Source organism: Panthera uncia, chromosome F2 (genome assembly GCF_023721935.1).
Source record: "Panthera uncia isolate 11264 chromosome F2, Puncia_PCG_1.0, whole genome shotgun sequence".
NCBI classification, from domain to species: Eukaryota; Metazoa; Chordata; class Mammalia; order Carnivora; family Felidae; genus Panthera; species Panthera uncia.
The window spans coordinates 42,241,591-42,263,270 of NC_064812.1; the positions used below are offsets into that span (position 1 = coordinate 42,241,591).

Consider the following 21,680-nt stretch of genomic DNA (forward strand, 5'->3'; position numbering starts at 1 on the left):
ACAGGCACATGATCCTGGCTGGCCAAGAACCCATAAGTCTGCCTTAGTTTTGCTCAGCTTGTTTTTGCTCTGTAAACAGCGAATAAATCAAACCCACCCTTCCTCCCAGCCTGGTCTGTGGTAACGGTTCCTGCTTGACCTAATGACAGCTCAGTGCAAACACCCTTCAGTTAATGTGTTGAGTGTTCAGGAGGTACAAGTTTGGCCCCACATACCCCTTCTACCTGAGCTACCAGTCTCTGGCTTTGAACTGGGAAAATTGAACCAAGATAGAGAATAATGTAGTTCTTTTTTCTTCTTCTTTATCTCTTATGCCAAATAGGCATGGAGATTCTTCTCTGTGAATAAGGCAATTTCAGTCAAAATTTCAACCCTGGGGTTGATTTATAAAATAGAGCAAAGGGCTGAGCATGGACATTCTGTTTCTAACTCTTCTGGAAATTTTAGCATTGTTTTTATCCATCTCCAAAATGGTGCAAAAAAACAAAACACTATCATATGGCTTATCTCAGAAGAAATGCAGTGTCACAGCCCTACACTCCACAGACATACATCTCGCCATTCGATTCTACTGCAACTTAAGCTGGAGGGGAAATGAAAACTACTTATTCATTCATTCATTTATCTGTACACTTTTTTTTTTTTAATTTGTCAAGCCAGATAATAAAAAAACAATAGTTGAGTACGAACTGGGACAGTGTGGAAGGATCTTCCATCATTTCCTGTTTGAATTCTTGGTAGATGAGTGAGGGGTGAGGGGACATTTTCTTTGGAGTTGTCCAATACTAGGGATGCATACGTGGGGCAGGTTCCTATAGAAAAGGAGTCATGAAACAAACCTACTTACAATCTCCTCATTTGGGGGATTTCTAGGACTCTCCCCCACTGGACACCCTCTTTGTTCTTCACACTGTCTATGGCTCTGGTAGGCTCTGACAAATGTATTTCTACAAACAGCAGTTAGACAGGAGTAGATTATGAGCTTCCCAGTTCTAGGAGTATGAATAACTAGAATGAGCTGTGCGGGGGAAGGTGGTATCATCTCTTTCCACGTCAGGATCCTTAGGCACATGGATGGGAAAGGTTGCCACACCATCCTCTTGGATCTGGAATGGAAGTTCTGCCCTGTTCCCTGAGGACTCGCACAAGTAGGGCATGTAGATGTCATGCAAAGATGATTCAGTCTCCGGCCGGAGGCCATCTTGATGCCTTGCTGGGCAAGTTTTTAATACAGAGAGATTTCAGCCAAAACTCACTGTAGAGAGATAGACGCAAGATTTTTGCTTAATTTTTACACTTCTTGGCCTCAACTCTGTTTTTCTCATCTCTTACCATTTGCCTACTCTCTTTGTCTCTCTTCTCTCTCCCCCTCTTGAGCTCTTTGTTCTTTCCTCATTTACTTGAAGTGCTGAAATCCTTTCAAAAATTGCTGTTAAATAAAAACAATGAAGAAATGGAAACTTGCTGCCATACTCAGGCTAGGAAATGACTGGAAATTCTGACCATATCAAATAAATATACATGTGTTTTACCATCACTGTGCATTATACCAGTAAACCACAGCTGGCTAACATCACACCTACTTTTGAAAAGTAAACATTGTGGCAATAAATGTTCCAAGATGAAATGGAAGTATTTTCGTCCCTTAAATTTCCCACTCAAGTGATAGGTATAGAGTTGGCATTTCAGTTGTTCCAGATAGTAAATTATTTCACCAGGTTACATCCTTCACTTACACAAACCTCCAGCCTCTGTCTGCTTCCATACTCCCCACAGCTGTTACTTAATTTTTTGCTGCATAATTACTGTTTATTCAAAATCTCTCATTTGTTAGAGGAGTTACCACAGAGCTCTCACATTCAGCTTTCAAAATGTGATGACTCAGGTTTTGTTCTTTGTGCTAAATGTTGCAGGCAGCTTTTAGTCCTAACCAAAATATTTGCACAATGCTAATTACGTTTCTGTGGACCATCAAAATAAAGTCTGTAGAAGAATAAATGAAAAATGTGCATCAAACTTCATGACTGCAATTTCAAATCTTTCAGAAAAGGATCTTAAAATTGGATGAAGCACAAACACGGGCACCTTCTTGCTTATCAACAGTAATAGAAAAACCAGCTGAGAAGTACTGAATGTTCCCCTTGGGCCAGGCCTGTTCTGGGCACCTTCCATACTTAATCTTTAAGTACTATCTAATATTTAAGTGCCTATGAGATAGGTAGTATTATCAGCCCATTTTACAGATGAAAAAACCAAGGCACAGAGTTTAAATCACTTGCCCAAGGCCCCTCAGCTAGTAAGTAATAGGGTCTGCATTTAAATGCAGGCATTCTGATTCCAGAGTCCACGCTTGAACCACTACTCAACATTCTACTCATGAAAGCTATTTTTCCACATTAATATATATATATATTTTTCTAAATGTTCATTTATTTATTATTTTTTTAATGTTTACTTATTTTTGAGAGAGGGAGACAAACAGACAGAGCATGAGAGGGGGAGGGGCAGAGAGAGAGAGAGAGAGAGACCCAGAATGTGAAGCAAGCTCCAGGCTCTGAGCTGTCAGCACAGAGCCTGATGCGGGGCTCGAACTCACGGACCACGAGATCATGACCGAGCTGAAGTCGGACGTTCAACTGACTGAGCCACCCAGGTGCTCCAATGTTTATTTTTGAGGTAGAGAGAGAGAGCATGGGCACTCAAGGCAGGGAGGGGCAGAGAAAGGGAGACAGATGATCTGAAGGGGGCTCCACGAGACAGCAGAGAGCCTGATGTGGGGCTTGAAGTCACGAACCGTGAGATCATGACCTGAGCCGAAGTCAGATGCTTGACCGACTGAGCCACCCAGGTGTCTCCCTCCCACATTAGTATATATTTTGAAGGAAGCTCCCCTGCCCTGTGCCTGGTCCCCCGTTCAACTCATCAACCCCTCATGCCCTCCCCACTCACACCCTTCACCTTCGCAGTTAACAGGAGAAGCCCTGTAGGGCATCCAGCTCCCGAATAGCTGCCTTCCTTATTAGAGTTTATTTCAAAGATCTGGTCTCTGTCTTCTAGAAGTTTATAATCCAAGTTAAACAATATGAAGAGGCATATAATTTATAATCCAAGAAAACTATATAAAGAGGAGTATAAAAAGAACATATAGGCAAGAGGGAGGGGCATGAAAACATAGAGTGTGTACCAAGTTTGACCAGTAAAGCAATGAGATTTGTGACATGTAATGGATAAACCCCTCTGAAGGCAATTCCAAGACCAGATTCCAGCAGGGTTTCTGCCAACCTGTGGTGCAGCAGTGAAATGACGGCCCACACTAACAACGTTTGCGTAAAAGTAGCTCGCTATTTTACACCTGCAACTTGAATACCAAATGGCTTTCACCTCTTTCTGGTCAATTTAGCTGGCTATCCCAATATCTTCTTCTTTCATGTCCCCTCCTTCCTTCCTCCTCTTCCCAGGGAGTCGTTTAGCAGCTCCTTGTGGTGCGCTTGTCTTAGAAGACCCTGTTCCCGGCCCTCCAGGGGCTACCAGGAGCTAAAGGCAAGGTCCTCCTTCTCAAGGAGCTTACAGGCCACAAGATCGGCTTTTAAAAATACAAGCTTGATCCTCCCCACATTTAAAACCATCCAATGGCTTTCCATTGCTCTTAGGATAAAGAACAAAATTGACCCGAGGGCCTCCCTAAAGCCCCGAGTGGACAGCTTTGCCTCCTCCCAGTCATGTCCCGCGCACTCCCTGCTCTGTTCACGTCTCTCCAACCTTTTATCAGCTCCTTGAATGTGCCAAACCGGGCTCTCAGTTTTAGGATCTGATGGTACCCTCTTTTGCCATTCAGAGCCCCCATCATGATTCATAGGTGCACTCCTGTGACGATCGAGTAGTGTTGACCTCCCTCACTGGACTGTAAATTACAGGAGTGTGGGGAGGAGGTTAGAGGTCCCCAAAGAAATAAGACAAATGTCAGCTGAAATCAGATTCTGAAGAGTTGCCAAGGTGCCAGACTGAGGCATTAGGACATTACTTTGTATGCTCTGGGGAGAGACTGATGGGTTTTGAGCAAGGAGGCAAAGTGATCAGCGGTGCGTTTTAGGAACCGAGGTGAGCCTGGTAGCAAGAAGTGAGAAGGGGTGGAGAGAGACAGAGCAGGGGCCCACGTAGAGGCTGTTGCTATAGTCTGCGTAAGAGGTATGAGCCTGCACAAGGGTGACGGGAAAGACAAGGACAGCAGATTCAGGAGACGTGGTCAAATCGACAGCATTTGATCATTGCTTGAATGTGAAAACTGAGGGACAGGGAAGGCCCACAAAGATTCCCAGTTTTCCAGTTGGCATGGCTGGGAATGTAAGTGGCATCATGAATAGAAATAGAAAGGTGAGGTGAGGAGTCCCCTCTGAGAAGATGACAGAATCAATTCTGGAAATTGTTCAGCTGCAGGCCAGCTGGATGTCGGACCCATGGGACCGGAGCAAGAAGAAAGGTCACGGCCGGTGAAGAGGATGTGGGTGACATGTGCACTGAAATGGTCCTCATGAACAGGAAGAGGAGAAGGGCGAGGTGGGCACTGAGCTGGAATGCAGGAAGAAAGAAAGAACACTCAGAGAGAGCGGGTGGAACCAGGAAAGCCAGGACAGAGGGGCTCTTGCAGGAGGTCAAGACCACTGACATAAGTGCTCTGCCAAGAGCTGGGAGAGGATCTTGCGTGAAAAAGGCCAGCTGAGATCACCAGTTATGGGAGGTCCCCGAGAGAGCTGTTTCAGTGAGTAGAATTTTGAGGGTAAAACCCACATTCCAGGCATTTTATCCAGACAGAGGCCATCAGGGATTCTACTGCCTCTGCTGCTGGCCTTGATTTAATTAAATTGGGCAAACACCAGTATTTACTTGACCACTGGCCAAGAATCAGGTGCTTTATGCTATTTAAATTATTTTTCACCACCGTCTTGTGAAGAAGATATCTTCACTCATTTCAGTATTTTAGTATCCATTATCATATAATTTACAGTTTGAAGTGGAGCTCAGAGAAGTACTGTAACTTGCCTAAGGACACACAGCAAATAAAGCCACGAGACTGTAAGTTCCACAAGGGCGAGAACCGCAAGTTTAACTTACCATCATGTATGCCCCGATAGCAATAGTTGGCATATAAGGTAGAATGATTTTTTAGATGAATGAATGAATGAATGAAAGAACTAGTGACATTTACCATCAAAATTAGGTCTAACTAGTGACATTTAGCATCAAAGCCCATAAGCCTTCCATATATACAAACGCGATTAATCCAACAGAAGGAGTTCTCCTACTGTCAACTTCTTTAAAAAGTCTCTTGAGAAACAAAAGTGAGGAAGGTGACTTTGTGAGAGTTATTATTTCTGAGTAAAAGTATGTGATTATAACTTGACTTTGCAAATTACCCAGCTGATAATTCATTCAAATAATCAAGTCAATTAAAGCTAAATTCATCCCACATGTGTCAAAGCTTACAGCCAAGTATACATGTATGGAATTTAGGAAACATATTTTGGAAAGGAAGGGCCCCTCAACCATTCCAAGAGTCAATCATGGGCCCAATTGTTTCAAATTATAGAAGACAACTTTTCATATGTTTTTTAGAGAAAACTGTTCTCCTAAAGTGGCATTCCTTCATATGTATTTCAGAAGACAAATTCATGGGAAATAGTGGTCACATATTTGAAACTAATTATTGGAAGTTGAAAGGAAAGTGATTCAGGTTTAACTTCTATGGGATATAATTTTTTAGTTTTTTGGAAAACATTAGGAAGGAGCATTTCCTAATAAGGACGATTTGAACTACAATAATCTATTTGTTCCTGTTATGGGAAGTTGCTATCATACTGGTTTTTTCTTCTTCCACTTAGTCCAAACCCAGCTGGGAGGCTGGGTGGTCCATTGAAAAGCATTGTAGGCAGAAGCATATTTCAGGTCTGCCTCTAATTAAATGCAAGTCTGGATAATCCACTAGACTTTCTAAATGTCAGTTTTCCCATCTGTATTGTGGGACTAGAAGTACCTGGTCTACCTAATTTACAGAATTGTTTTAAAGATCAAAGCAGGCAATATAAATTCAAAATTGATAAGAAATGTCAAAACGCTACACAAATGCAGTGTTATCATCATTACCTCTTCCTTAAAAGATGTTTCCAATCCATTCCCCCTAAACAGAAGAACGATCTTCAAGTAATTGCGTTGCTGTTGGGTTTTCTCTGTGTCATCATCTTACTGAAACATGAAATCGAATGACTCTTTAGAAATTCTCCAGGCAAGGCTGCCTTTAAGCACTCTGGAAAGAAAATTGTCCTGGCTCATCTTACAAAGCTCTAGAGTTACAGATGTCTGCTTCTTGGGAGCTTCCAGATAGTCCTGAAATTTAGATTTCCCTTGAAACTTCCTCTGTAGATCTGAAGTCACGATTGTCCAATCCTGAGGTGGAAATTCCCATTGGTATCTTTCCCAAAGGAAAATTCAAGGAAGCCAATGCCAGGATTAGCTTCGGGGAGAATCTTGCAAACCAGGAAGCCCTCTGAAACCTGGAGTTTGGTCTGTTGCATCTTTCAGAGGGATGAGCTTAGACTGCCATGTTCTTTTTGTGGGCCTCGTACGGGCTATGGTTGGAAAGAGGCCTGACTCCCAGGAAGTAATTTGCCTTCTTACTGACTGAGCACTGAGACTGCCTTTGTTTCTGTTGTCAGCTGGAATTTCAGCCTGAGCTAAAGTGGATAATGTTCTCTGATCACAGCCTCCCCAGTCAGGACATCGCTTGAATAACTGAGTGCAAGCTCAGATGCTTAGAAGGTGAGTAGGAGAGAGAAGGCATAGCACAGACAGCTACTTCCTGGGAGAAGTCCATAGCGTTGGGTCCCAGCTTCACATCTGAGAACTACCTGGATTACTGGAACAGAGGGCAGTGGGGATGTCGGCCAACAAAAATAATAGTCACCATATATTTGTTCAACACTTTTTGTGAGCCAGGAACTTTAAATATATTATCACGTTTGATCTTCTTAACAGTTAATTCTCCTGGGTAGATGTCTTGGTACCTCTTTTACAAACAAGAAAGCTGATGCAAAATGTCCCATTTACACAGAGTATTTATTGAGCATCTATTACTTTCCAGGCACTGAGAATATAGCAACGAATATGGCACATTATTGTTGAAGAACTAGTGGCCAGAGGAGGTCAAATAACTTGCCCAGTACATTGTCACTGACAGGATTTAGGAGCCAGAATTTAAATATAGATCCGTGAGGCTCAAAGTCTTCTTATCTTGCTTCCAAGACCACAATGGCTTTAAGTCATTCATTTGTTCGTTCATCCAATGAACGGTAAAGTATTCAGCACCTACTGCGCGCCGGGCACTGTGGCCGGTGGACAAAATGATGAGTCAAACCAGGCAGAGCTGGTTCTCATTTTCTTGGAGCTTCAGCCCTGCCTCCTCATAAGGGAAGAGCGGCGGTTCCCCTCCCCAGGAGCTATAGCCCTACCACCAATTTTAGGCGGCCCTCCAAGGCCCTCGTTCGCTCCAGTTATGTCAGGCACAGCAATGGGGATATTCCTAGCTGATTTTTATTTCCATTTATGGACAAAAAAAATTTTCTTTGTTAGAGAAAGTGCCGATTCTGGCCGGATGAGATCATTTATAAATAAGAGGCATATAAGTAAATAAATAAAATAGAAGGAAGAGATTTCCTGTGGGTTCCAAAGCCAGTACCTCTCGAGGTCCCGCCTCTGGTTCTCCGTGACCCAGATCCTCAAGGACTAGAGGTACAGAAAGGGCTGGCTTGGTCCTCGGGCTGCGTCAGAGCCTCCGCAGGACCTGCACACTTCACTGTGCCGTCAGCGGCTCACGCTTTCCTCAGGCTGGAATCGTATTTCTCTGACCGCGATCCCAGGACTGCGTGTGGCGGGCGCGTATCTTTGATCAGCGTGCGCCTGAAGCACTGACTCCCGCCGCCAGCGGGAAGCCCAGCTCCCTGCGCAAAAGTCCCCCGCTGCCCGCTGAAATCGGAGGGGTTCGCAGCCCCCCAGCTCCATCTGTTGACTATTTCAGGCAACTGCCCTCTCCTCTCCAAGAGCCCTCTTTGGTGTCCCAGAGGCTCCGATTCCTTTTGTTCCACTTCCCTGTAGCTTTTTGGCTTCAGGATTAATTTTAGGCCTGAATTATGTATGCCTAACCTTTGCATTGCACACAATGTAATTTCCTACTTGTCCTCAATGTTCAGAAAGGAAACTATCAATGCCATTATTTCTTATTCATATTAAAGAGGTTCAGGCTCCTGATAGGAAAACTGCAGCCACTTCTTCTGGATGCTTCTTGAATGTAAGGTCTGGTGTCCTATCTCCTGGTTTTATCCACCTTTCTGGTGTCCCCACAAAGCTCATGGGCACATACCCTTCCACCCCCGTTATGGCTAGATGTCTTAGTCTCGACGGTTTGCCTCTGGATGTCTCACCACCGCACCAAAATGTTCTCTTCCGTTTACCTAGCTCTTTCTTAGAATTTTCTCAGTTCTTTGCACATCACATCTCAAGCCAGTTAAGTATTTTGATGCACAGGTGAGTGGAATCTACCCACCTTTGGCACTGTTATTCTGCCACACACAGGTAGCACTGATGAAGATGAAATTTTTCTTAAACCGCTTTCAGGTAGAATTTCACCTTGATAGATTGGCTTGCCGGATTTAGGCTTGATAACATAAGGAAGGATTCTTAGCCTATTTCCTGGCAAAAATCCCCAAATTTAATAAATGTTTATTTCCTTCCTTCCTTTCTTGGAAGAAGTCATTCAGTCTGTCTTAGAGGGTGTTTATTCTTAGATATGCGGGAGCCTGTACCTGAAATTAGAGGAATCAGAGTTCTGCTCAGAGTCATCTGCACCTTTCCGAAGAACCGTTCTGAGAATCCAACATGGCAGAATTTGTGACATCATAGAATCCTGGAGCTAACATGGCTCTTAGAGATAATCTCTACTGACACTGAAACAATCTGACAGGCCTTAAATAGATTAGTAAATTTAGAAAGAAAGCAGACAAAAACATGGTGGTCATTACTGGGAGATGCCATCTTGGCTTCTTCGCAATCACTGTCTCCAGTATGTTGACTGTAGTGGCTCACTGTGCTACGTCTCCCAAGAAATGATCTGCTTTCCTTGGGTTCACCTGCTTTAGTATGTGTCTGTTGCTTTAAAAACATAGCCACTGGGGCGCCTGGGTGGCTCAGTCGGTTAAGCGTCCGACTTCGGCTCAGGTCACGATCTCGCGGCCGGTGAGTTCGAGCCCCGCATCGGGCTCTGTGCTGACTGCTCGGAGCCCGGAGCCTGTTTCAGATTCTGTGTCTCCCTCTCTCTCTGACCCTCCCCCGTTCATGCTCTGTCTCTCTCTGTCTCAAAAATAAATAAACGTTAAAAAACATAGCCACTGATTTAGGTTGATCCTTGAAGAGACACTGAAGATCTTTGTGAGATGCTTTTCAATTAGGACAACTTCCTTCAGAAGTGACAGGGCGTCTAAACATGGGGGTCCGAAAAGCATATGGGCTGACCTGGGGCAAAGAGCATGGGCTTTGAGTCAGGCACACCTGGGTTTGTGTTCAGAGTCTGGCATTTTCTGGTTGTGAGACATGGTGACGGGAAAGTCAGTAATGTCTCTGACATCTGCCTTCTTCATCTGCAAAATGGGGAAATTAGTACCTATCAGTGGAGATTGCTGGGGAAGTTAAATTACCGTATTATGCAACGTGCCTGGCACATAATAAGCAGCAGGTACTATTCGTTTATATTCGTTGTTGCACATTTGAACATCACTGTACCAAACAGGATCAAAAGATGTGTTATTGATTACCTATTACGTCTCTGAGAGTGGGAAAGGATCAGCAGGAAGTTCTGCTGACAACATTTAAACTGCAAATTTTGGGGCGCCTGGGTGGCTCAGTCGGTTAAGAGGCTGACTTCGGCTCAGGTCATGATCTCGTGGTCCGTGAGTTTGAGCCCCGCGTCGGGCTCTGTGCTGACAGCTCGGAGCCTGGAGCCTGTTTCAGATTCTGTGTTTCCCTCTCTCTCTGACCCTCCCCCATTTATGCTCTGTCTCTCTCTGTCTCAAAAATAAATAAACGTTTTAAAAAAAATTAAAAAAAATAAATAAACTGCAAATTTTTTTCATGGTAGTCCATATCCGTTGGCAGAAATGGATGTCCTAATAAATAAAATAAAGAAGGCAAAAGAATGGCAATTTTATATTGTCTTAAATGATTGAATCCTACTTCTGCTGTGTAACTAGATATGCCTTGCCTTGCTCTGTAGTGTATCTATGCAATATTTTCTCTTTTAATTTTCTATAATTTTTGAGTACTTATCCTGTACAGTAAAACCTTGGGTTACAAGTAACTTGTTCTGTGAGTGTTCCACAAGACTAGCAAACATTTCTACTAAATTTTAACTAGATAAACAGGTGATGTCTTGCAATGTAAGTAGCACGTGATGCTGAACGTCATATGATCACAACTGAGACAATGGTTTCTCTCTCTCTCTCTTTGTCGCGGGATTGGGGTGATCATCTCCCATGCTCAGATGCTCAGTCTCGGGCTGTGGTGTTTGGCAGAAATCAGTGATTTTTCAGAATGTTGGAAGGTGCCCACAGCTGGCACCAGTGTATTTTTTGTCACTTCAAAGCACCTATGGACAGTCCTTTGCCTTTCCACACAAGAGTAAGCCTAGGAAGGCTTTGCTTCATTCTAGGTCAAGCTGCTTGCAGATAGATATAGACCCTTTTGTCTGCTGCCTTATTGCCAGTTACATTAAATACAGTATATGATAAGAGTTTATGAATACTCGCTTGTAGTCAACATCCATGTGAGCATATACAATGGCCTCCATGCAGAAAAAGGTTGAAAAGAAAGGTGGTAAAAAGAAGGAGATGATTATGGTGGAAGTTAAGAAGGAAATCACCGAGAAGTACAACCGAGGTATTCGAGTCGCCAAAATTGCAAGATTTTATAACAAGTCTACGTCTGCATCTCATCTGCGGAGGAGGAGGAGAAAAGGGCGGAGGAATCCCTCACTTCAAATGAGATTAGGGAGACGTGTAAAATGTGGGGAACAGTGCAAAATTTTGTAGAAAAGCACCACCCGAATAAGTCTGTAGCAGTGCGAGCGACGAATCTAACGACAATGCGATGTCACATTTCCGCGAAATCCTCAAAAGGAGACAAAAGCAAGTGTCATGGGATGGGTTCCTTGTTAAAGTTGCATGAAAAGAAAAAGATTCCATTGAACCAATAGGTAGCAGTGATTCCGTTAGTGATAGTGAAAGTCGTCCTACACAATAACCCTCCTCTTTCTGTCTCCCTCACACCAGCCACGAAGGTTTTCAAAGATAAGTGCAAGTTAATTTGTTTATTTTTCTTTGTATTTTTCTTTTTTATTATTTCATATTCTATTACAGTATTGTAATCATTTTTACATGAATATTTGTGGGTTGTGGAACGAATCATCTGCGTTTCCATGATTTCTTATGGAAATTCTCTTTGATACACTAGTGCTTTACAAGCACGTTTCCAGAACTAATTAAGCTCACAAACCAAGGTTTTACTATATTTAATTAGGTGCTTTCCCTATATTTTTCTCATTTAACACTCCCAATGATCCTGTAAAAGGACTGTCATTATTCCAATATGATAGGTGAAGCTTAGTGAAATTAAGTGACTTGCCTTTCACTTAGTGAAATTAAGTGACGACACGGGTTTGCCTGCCATTCAGCCCCCTCCAGATTTTGGAGCGTGTGTGTATGTACAGACCTCTGAAATGTGGCTTTTTATATGCAGGCATGCACTGTGAGTTCTTTTTCCTATGATGAAGGTGACTGGTACTCAACAGATATTTTTTGGGTAAATGAATCTTTCCTTTCTCCTCAGACCTTACTTGTAATGAGCAATGTGTCTTTGCGTCTTTGCTGTCTTTGGAGCCAGCAAGGTCCATGGGATGGACTTTCCTCCTCTGGGCAAAGATATTACTTTCATTTTTGCTGAGCTAACCATATAGGACAAAGAGAAGCATCATGCATATTCTTTTGTAACTTACGCACGTTGTATGGTCTGGCCCTTGTCTACACCTCCAGCCTCAATGCTCAGTACCCTCCCCTCGGTTCCTTAAATGCTGACCGTACAGGGCTTCTTCTGATTCTCCCATGCTTCTCCCATTGGGGTCTTCGCATGCTGCTCTGCCTGCCTCAAACACCATTCCCTTCCTGAAGAGTTGAATTGTACCCACTCTTCCAATCTTAGCTTAATCAGAACTTTCTCCAGAAAACTTCCTTGACCCTGTCTCAGTTATCTATTGCTGCATAACAAGCCTCCTCAAAGTGTAGTGACTTAGAACAACCATCCTTCATCTGTTCACAGATCTGTGACGGAGTTGGGCTTTGTAGGGAAGTTCATTTCTGTTCCACGTAGCAATGGCTGGACTAGTCTGCCTGAGGCTGGGGGATCCAAGATGGCCTCACTCACATGTCTGGCACTTCAGCTGGGATGGCCACTCTCTCCCCACAAGATTTCTCCAGCTGGACTTCTTAACATGGTGTTTGGCTTCCAAGAGGGTGAGAAACGCTGCAAGGGAACCTTAAGGACTATGCTTGGAAGTCCCCTGCTGTCTTCCCCTTCTGCCACATTCTACTGATCAAAGCAAATCACAGGGCCAGATCAGGAAGAGGGAAAATAGACCCCATCTCTTGGAGTGGCGAGTGCTTAGAGGGCTAAGGGGAAAAGCTGGTGGCCATATCTCAGCATCTCCACACACTCCTATACTCGATTAGCTCTATTATATAGAGCACCCCTAACTAAAAGCACTTGTAAGTACTTATTCAATGTCTGTCTACATTCTCCCATTACCTCCCACGCTATAAAATCTATTAGAACAGGAATCCTGTCTGTCATCTTCATTGCTAATTGTAAATATGGAGTGAATGAAGGAATGAATGAGTGAGTGAGCATACTATAGTCCAGGCACACGGTACAAGATCACAGATCTTGGTGGTCATAAGCTTGACATTTAAAGTCATGTGGCACTTCCTCTCTCCTGGAAATATTGACAAGCATCTCATGAGGATTGAACTTCCACCATCGTTAAAGGCACAGAAAAGCTTATGGTTCTGGAAAATTCTGACTTCTGTAGGAAGTAAAGGCAATGATGATGTTGTCAGCAATCTTTCTTAAAGTTATTGTAACATGACTTGTTTTTTGGTGCCTAGAAAGCTGTCACTGTGATGCTAGAATATCTTGTCTTGTTTATGTTTGTCTAGCAGTGGCTGTTTTGGAAACACATTGGAAAATCCCTTCTCCTTGTCCCCATCTGTCTTTCTTTTCTTTTCTTTTCTTTTTTTTTTTCTTAATATTAACGAAAACCAGAAGGGGATTTCAAGAGAACAGCAAAACCAAACATGGCTATGCAGCATTCACGGGAATTTGCTTTAGAAACTCACATTTCAAATGCTAAATTAACTGCAGGCTTATGAGAGAGAAAAAGAGAATCTTCTTAGAACTAGGGGGGAGAAAACAGGGAAATCAATCAATGTGCATTTCTTTTGATGTTCCTTTGCATGAAAACAGAACAGGATGTGAGGCACAGGGAAATTGGGACTTTTTCAGCCAGAGCAGGCAAGGGCTTGAAAAATCTGGTTTTGACCTATGAGTCATTTGATGCACAGATGCCAAATCTGGAGCCTATGCTGGTTGCTGCCCATCTCCTTGGCCTTCATCTCCTGAGCAGCTGAGCTGGGCCAAGGCAGATGACAAGCAGAAATTGGTTTATCAGCCACCCCGAGGTTGGGTGTTGTGCTCCTCCCGAAACTAATTGTGCTTAGGTGCTGGGACTGTTTGCAAGCATTTCTAATTGTTGGCAGCATTGTTTATGGTGATTTTTAAAAAACAGCTTATTAAGGAAGAACTCCAAGTTGCTTCAAATTCCTGTAAGATATGTGTATATATACATATGTTTGTGTGTATATATATGTATGTGTGTGCATGAGTGCGTGTGTCTATAACTTTTCTTCTTCAGCGGACTGAAAAGATAGAAATAGAAGCATGCAAGGCAAACGTGGTCGCTTAGCTTCATAGACCAATCACGCAGCATCTCAGCTCAGAGCTGAGAGTGGCATGGTTTTCATTTGGATTTCTAAGCCTGTGTTCAGCATTTATTTCTTTGTAAATACATATAAACAAAGTCTCTAGGCAACCATCATGAAATAAAGGCAACTTGTTCTGAAAAGCAGAATAATTACTTTCATTCTAGTTTTCTTTTTTGCTACTTAGAAAATGTCTCCCACTCTATACCCACCAACTACCCCACACGTTCCTCCATAAAAACAAAAGGAGTTTATAGGTTTTTTTCAACACCAAAGAGGGGGAAATTTCTTGAGCCTCAATATATTCAGCACCAGAGGCAAATGGCTTTACAAAATTCTATCAGATAGCACCCTAAATCGGTGGATCTTTCCAACTAAAATATAAATCAAAGAATGCAGGAGTTTTCATTGGCCTCTGGCATCATCTGGCTCAGCCCAGGCTGCTTTCATCGCTGCATGGTTGCCTAGCAACCTGTCACCAGTCAGCCCCACTCCTGGGGCTCGGTTCCTTACACTGGTCCTCACAGGTTTTTCTTTTTTATATTTGTTGAGCCTGCCATAGCAGCATCTGAACAATGCAATGCCCGCAAGAACAGCTTAGAAGTTGTGCAGGACAGGGGGTGCCTGGCTGGCTCAGTTGGTAGAGCATGTGACTCTTGGTCTCTGGGTCATGAGTTCAAGCCCCATTGGGTGTGGAGCCTACTTTAAAAAAAAAAGTTGTTCAGGATAATATCATGACAGTCCTTGAACCTCAAGGTGAGGAGTCTCTCCCTCATTTGGGGAGTGGTGGGGAGCCACTGCTATTTTGAAGTACAGCAGTGACAAGATCTGTACTGGCTCCTGCTTAGGAGGTTGTGAGATAACAGACCACAGTGATTAACATGGGAATGGAAAGCCATGGCCCAGGAAAGCCATTTGACTTCAGTCGAAGCAGGGTCAGGTGTCATAAGAACACACGTTAGGGCACAAGCTTTTGAACCTGAGTTTACCTAGACCGCAAAGCCAGTGTTTTTTTCTTTATACCATTTTGTCTCATGCCTAGTCCTGCAATGTGGCACTCAAGAGGCAAAAAAAAAAAAACCAAAAAAAAAAACCAAAAACCCAGACATGTTTGGATCTCTGCACATTGCCCGTAATCATCTAGTGAAGCCATCTGTGACATTTTTTAAAGCCCAATGCCATAGAAAATGGGAGATACGCTCATTTTACAAATGTTCTCCATTCTTCTCCAGATGGTAGCTCTTCTGCCTGCTCCAGCTTTACAAGCAAAACATCTACTTTCAGCGTGGAAAGAATCATCGGACAGGCTCTTTGCACCTGCCACTTAAAGGGAGTGGTAGCGAACTTTGTACCTTGAGGCAGAAATCCTCACTGAGGATCAGGGGTAGCAATGGGGAGAGGGGCTCTGAAGGGCAGGCATCCACCCCTGAACTCTTAAAGGACAGCAGCTGACTCAGAAGTTGAAGCAGGTGTGTGGTTGGAGATGTGATCATCGCAGAAGCTCGTGAAACCTTCTCTCTAGAACATTCTTACGAGCATGCCTTGGCTCCAGCAATAGCCTGTTGATTACACTTTCCAGATTCACAGAAGACAGATACTGCTTGGCATAGCCCAGGTCAAGGGACAATCCCCAAATGACCCACCCAAGGAGGGGGCCAGGGTCACATAGGTCAACTAGGACCATAGAAGTTAGAGGAGAGCGGGTAGTGGTGAGTCAAGCCATCAACCCAAGTGATGTCCGCTGTAGTGTGATGGTCGGCCCTGGAGGTGGTGGCGAGATACTGCAGGCAGGGCCACAAGAGAACCAAGATCATGGCAGGTATTTGTGGGCAAACGTGCGACACAACCCTGGGACCCAGAGGGATGATGGATGGGAGAGCTAGTGCAGTGAAAATGAAGAGTAACAGTTACCGGCCACTCAGCCTGCCTGTGCGTAGCTCCGTCCTAAGCTCTTACTCCCTTATGCTAACTCACCGAATCCTCACCAGTGCCTACACAGCACGCACCGCTGCACTGTTCGAGCGAGGAAGCCAAAAGAGGAGAGACTGGGCAACTTCCCCAAGGGACGCGCAGGGGAGGGTGGCCTCTTGGCTTTCAACCCAGATGCTTCGACTCCAGGGGCCGTGTGCCTTACCAGTACTTTACTCAGCAAATGGGGCAATGAAATATGAGCTGTTCTTCTCACATGGGCCTCCTGTGCAGCCACAGATTACAGTCAGGGCTGTTGGGGCACTTTGTTTTGTGTTCTGTTGTTGTTTCAGATCAGCCTTCTTTGCCATTTGACAAAATGCATCCAAGGGGTAGTTTAAGACTTAGGATTACTTAGAAATACTCCAGTCTTCAGGCTCCACATATATCCTTACATATGAATTTGTCCACACCCTGGTGGCTATGACGGCCTATTATAGCCCTATGATGGCAACAACAATTATGCCCCAAACATGCAGTCTGTTCCAAGTATGAACACTAAACTGTGTGGTCCTGGTGTGGGACGAGTCCAAAGGGTGCCCAAGTCTGGATGTGTGTCTTTGCATAATCACTCTGTCCTTTCTAGAGGATGGTATGGTATACACCTGTTGGGGGTTTCACGTTTATTTAGAAGCTGCCACTATTGTCGCTTTGAGTTCTTCCTGTGGCCCTCTTTTCCTTGAACTGCACCGTAAGCCATGCTCATGTACATCCTCGAGGCGCGTTCCTGAGCCAACAACTATGGATTTTTCTACATGCATCCAGAATCCGGAACGGGGCCGGAGGGTGAAGCAGCCGCTTGTGCAGGTAGGTTTTTAAACAGACCAACCACCAGAGGGCGCGATGCAAGACCGTTTTCGGGGGAAGGGAGCAATTTCTGCCTTCACAGTCCCCAGGGGAGTCAAAAAAAAAAAACTAAGGTCTTCAGCCGGGAAGGAATATGGTCTGGGGCTACATTTCTGTCATGAAGAAGATTTGCCATGTACTTCCTGCCTGTTTGGCTAATTATATTTTCTCAGCTCCCCTTAATTATGCAGACCAGATGCTTTATGACTAGAAATAAACACAAAAAGAGAAAGAGCATCAAAGATAAATCGTCTATGACGAGGAGCCATAAATTGGAAGAAACTAACAAATTAAGTAGTCTAGTCACTGCCACACTTGGCTTGCCACAGTCCATCTTCTCAATTCAATTAGTTTTAGTACTGAGTGTAATGGTAAGCATTTTTAAAAATTGGGGCCAGAGTCTTTTACTTGTTTTCTTTTCTTTCCTTTTTTCTTTTTTGAATAGGCAGTAAAGTAAAACGTCAAATGCTAATTTCCAAATCCTGTAATGGAAAACTTCATCAACTAGGGAGTGTAGTACAGAAAATCCTCTGGTAGTGCTTTTTTTTTTTTTTTTTTTTTTTTTTTTTTTTTGGTAGGGCTCATTTTTTAAGTTAATTTTTAGCTATACAAGTAATACCTAAATACATTCTCCTTATGAAAAAGAGACATTACAGGTACGGTTCGAGGCCCCTTTGAACATCACCACAGTTCTCTTAACCCCCTCCATCTTCTCAGAGATCATCATGATTTCCTATTAGTGTGTTTTCTTCCAGACTTTTCTTTAATTAATTAGGTAGGTGAGGGTATACTCTGTCTGAAGGGCACATTTCTGTTATACTCGTCTGAACATCCAGGCCTAGGTCAGGCCTTATGAGACACTGTAAAGAGCTCTGGACTTAGATTTGATAGGCCTACATTTAAACCTCAGCTCTGTTCTGTTCTGTGTCTGACTCCCGGCACGCCGCATAAGTGCTCTGCAAATGGGGCTAGCAAAACCTCCGTCAGACATTTGTTCATTCATTTATTCTGCAGTATTTACTGAATTCCTCTAAGTTCTAGGCACCTGGGCAAAGCTCTAGGCTAAGGTGGCTTGCAAAGACATAAGCAGACAATTACAACACAGTACGATAAGGAACACGTCACGGAAGTGCCAGGTGCTCTGGGATCGTAGCACTCAGGGGTCAGGGACAGCTTCCTGCAGGAGGTAATGCGAAGCTGCAATCTGAGGGATTAGAAGGAATTGATGGGGGGGGGGGGTGCATCTGGGTGGCTCAGTTGGTGGAGCGTCGGACTCCTGGGTTTTGGCTCAGGTCACGATCTCCCGGTTTCACGAGTTCAAGCCTCTTGTTGGGCTCCGTGGTGGAAGCTCAGAGCCCGGGTGGGATTCTCTGTTCCTCTCTCTCTGCCCCTCCCCCACTCACACTGTCTCTGTCACTCTCAAAATAAATAAATAAACTTTAAAAAGGGGGGGATTAATCGAGCAAATAGGGATTTGGGAGTAGGTCAATGTGTGGGGGTTTGAGGAAGTAGAAGTAGTTTTCAAGGCAGAGAAAATGTTATATCCAAAGGTCCACTGGCTAAAATGAATAAAATACATTTTTGAGTTCAATAAGCTAAAGTGTTGAGTAGAAAATTTGAAGGGGGTGTAACTAGAGATGAGGTGAGAGAGCTTGGCAGAAGCCGTCATATACCATGTGAGGGAGTCGGGACTGGATCCCGCGGACAGTGGGGAGCCACTCAATTTAGCGGGGTCCATGCTGTGTTTCGATTTGCCCTGGACACGGTTAAGTGCTAATAATATTAGCTATGGTCCCCATACTATATTTCTTTAGCCAATATAGCCTGCACCTTCATCAATAGCGATTGCTATCCAAGAGCCAATTTCCAAGAGAAGAAGAAAGAGAAGGCTGGCTGCGGGGGGCCATGTGACAGTTGCCAGCCGTCATTAAAATCAATGCTCCTTCACCCGAACTCTCCATCCCAGTCATTCCTGTGTAGTTCAACTGTGACTTTCATCTTTTTTCTTTCCTACCATCAGAGACCTGAGAAATGAGTTCAGGAGAAAAGACAGAGAAGTCTACCCAGAAGCCCAGACTCCAGACACTCAGGTCATCACTGGTCCTGTCCTGTCACATGCATTTCTGCTGTTCAGGTAACCCCCCTGGAAGTCACGCGAGCAGGAAGACCAGGCGAGAGAGGCCAGGCTCCACGAAGCTTGTACGTGATGCCCGGAGCCTTGCTGCTTTCGGAGTCTGTTTCAGCACGTGAGCAGGAAGTCAGAGGGGAAAAAGGACTCCAGTTTTTACTGTGTGTTCTTGACGAGGCCACTCCTAAGTTTCCCTCATTACATCTTCCTTTCCCCATCTTACATTTTACGTCTTCATTGTTGAAGTGGAGTGAGGATGGGAGAGCGTGAAGACGTCACCATTTTTTCTAGCTCAAACATTTAATGATTCCTGCATTTGGTGAACCAGCCCCAAAAGAGCCCCAGAGGAGCCAATGTCTCTTCGATTCCCTCTGGGAAAATCACTGCCTCCGTAGGGTGTTAGAGAGCACACTGCACCGGTCCCAGCCAGACGTCTACCTGGGGATGAAGCCACACAAGCAACCAGCAAGAAAGCAGAGATAAAGTGAAAGGGACCTTTTGAAATATTGAGGCACTTTTCCCCCTCATTGTTAAAATCAGACCACACTTACCATGCTAGGGAAGGAAGACGTAACTCTGTGAGAACAGTTCCATTCTTGAGTTTGCATTCCAAGTGTCTTGGCTTCAAATGCAAGAACAAAGCAATAGAGGTGGGAGTTGGGGTAGATTTCTTTGGATTCTAAAAGCCTCGCTTTAAATATCTGGTGCCAAACTCGAAGGATTCTTAGCCTAGAACAGGGGTCAGCAAACTTTCTCCAAAAGAGGCCAAATAGTCCTTGTCTCGACTATTCAACCCTGCTGTTGTAACAGGTAGCTCACAGACAGTGTGTAAACAAATGGGTGTGGTCTTGTTCCAATACAACTTTATTTATAAAACAGGCTCTCGCCAGATTTGTCACACAAACCATAGTTTGCCAACTCTGCCCTAGAGTGTATTTGGGAAACCAGAGACCGAGGAAGAATAAGATCCTTTTGTGGTCTGGGAAGAAAGTCTTTGACGGGATTGGAAAAGGAAAGCAAGAAAATTTAAATTTTAGTGTCGTGTTCATCTCTTGGCTGTCATGTCTGTATTGAACTTGGGTGGAAGGGGGAGTTGGTAATAAATCCTGGATAGTCTTAAGATTTGGGAACAGAGGGTCTTGGTTGGAGCCAAGTGGATACTTGGTCAGCAGCGGAAACCCACCCAGTTCCCAAAGCAGTCCCCAAGACCGGCCTCTCCAAGAGAATGGACAAGGGACATCAATTTGGGGTGCCCAGGGAGAAGAGTCTGTGGAGGACCGATGCATCTTCCCTAACACCATCAGTGTGTTTAGTTTGTGCAGCTGTCATTGCTTCAAAGTGGGCATTGACATTGTGGGGACAGAGGTGGAGAAGTCCTGAGTGTGTGGGCCTAGGGTTTCTAACATATTTCTTTTCATTGCTGCTTCTTATTCTCAGAGTAAGTGATCATCCAGCATCTGACACAGTGCTTGCGTGTAGTCGTTTGAATTAATTAATTGGTGAATGAATATCTCTACCATTTCCTCTTGGTTCAGTTACTTGCTCCTCTCGTCATTGTCCCATAATAATGACCATGCCGCATTGTAATTATGTGTTGAGCTGTTTGTCTCCCCTGATGAACTCACGAGAAAGGACTGTGTCTTCTTTGTTTTTATAGCTTCAAGTTTATGTAAATAGATAAAACGTAAAATGAATTTCCAAGCTGGAGCACAGGGGGATGATGTGGTTTGCTCAGGGCTGAGCGAGTCACAGCAGGCAGGAGAGAGGGCTTGTCTTCTGCCCGCCGCGTGGTGCTGTGTTTTCCCGGCACTGTCTCACACCCCTTTTAAACACCTAGACCACAAACTGAACCCTTGAAGACATCTTCTTAGATGGAATATTATAGCACTTTAAGGTATTTTTGTTTTCATTCCACCCCAGTTTATTTCCACAAAGAGACTCTCAAAGTGTGGGCTGGTGAATTAACGTGGAACTTTGCACAGAAAGGGCACGACGGACACGAATTGGTTGGAGACAAAGAACCTGCTCCATCACCGGGAAGAGGGAGCGACTCTTTCCTGCTCAGAGAAGACACTACAAACCCTGAAAAGGGCAGGGCGGTTTTCACATGACGGTGAGGTGCACACACCAAAAAGGCAGCAACAGCACAGATAGTGTAGAAAACGTAGAAAAAGACGAAAACTCAACCTTCACTGAAAGTTACGACAGTTTCTGTTGAGACTGTAGCATCCACCTACCTCCAGCATCTGAAGACAGTTTCCACCAACTATAATGGTGGTGAAACTAGATGGATGGCTTACCTGTATTAATTTTCTAAGGCTGCTGTAACAAGTTACCACACACCTAATGGCTTAAACCAACACAAACTTATTATCTTATTCAGAAGTCTTAAAGTCAAGGTGTTGGCAGCGTTGAGTTCCTTCTGGAGGCTCTAGGGGAGAATCCATTTCTGTGCCTTTTCCTGCTTCTAGAGGCTTCCTGGGCATTATCTCATGTCCCCTTCCTCAAATCACTAACTTCTGTTTCTGCCATCACATTTCTCTCTCTCTCTCTCTCTCTCTCTCTGTCTCTCTCTCTCTCACACACACACTCTGACCTTCTCACCCCCCCCC

At 44.2% G+C, this 21,680-nt stretch overlaps 1 long non-coding RNA gene across 1 annotated transcript; it reads right to left on the reverse strand.

Moving 5' to 3' along the window:
• Positions 1 to 616: 616 nt before the first annotated feature.
• On the reverse strand, positions 617 to 8,210 carry LOC125924543 (uncharacterized). The gene is made up of 2 exons (XR_007458458.1): positions 6,139 to 8,210; positions 617 to 1,255 (listed from the first exon to the last, which is right to left on the reverse strand). It is a non-coding gene; the product is annotated as an uncharacterized LOC125924543 (long non-coding RNA).
• Positions 8,211 to 21,680: the final 13,470 nt, after the last annotated feature.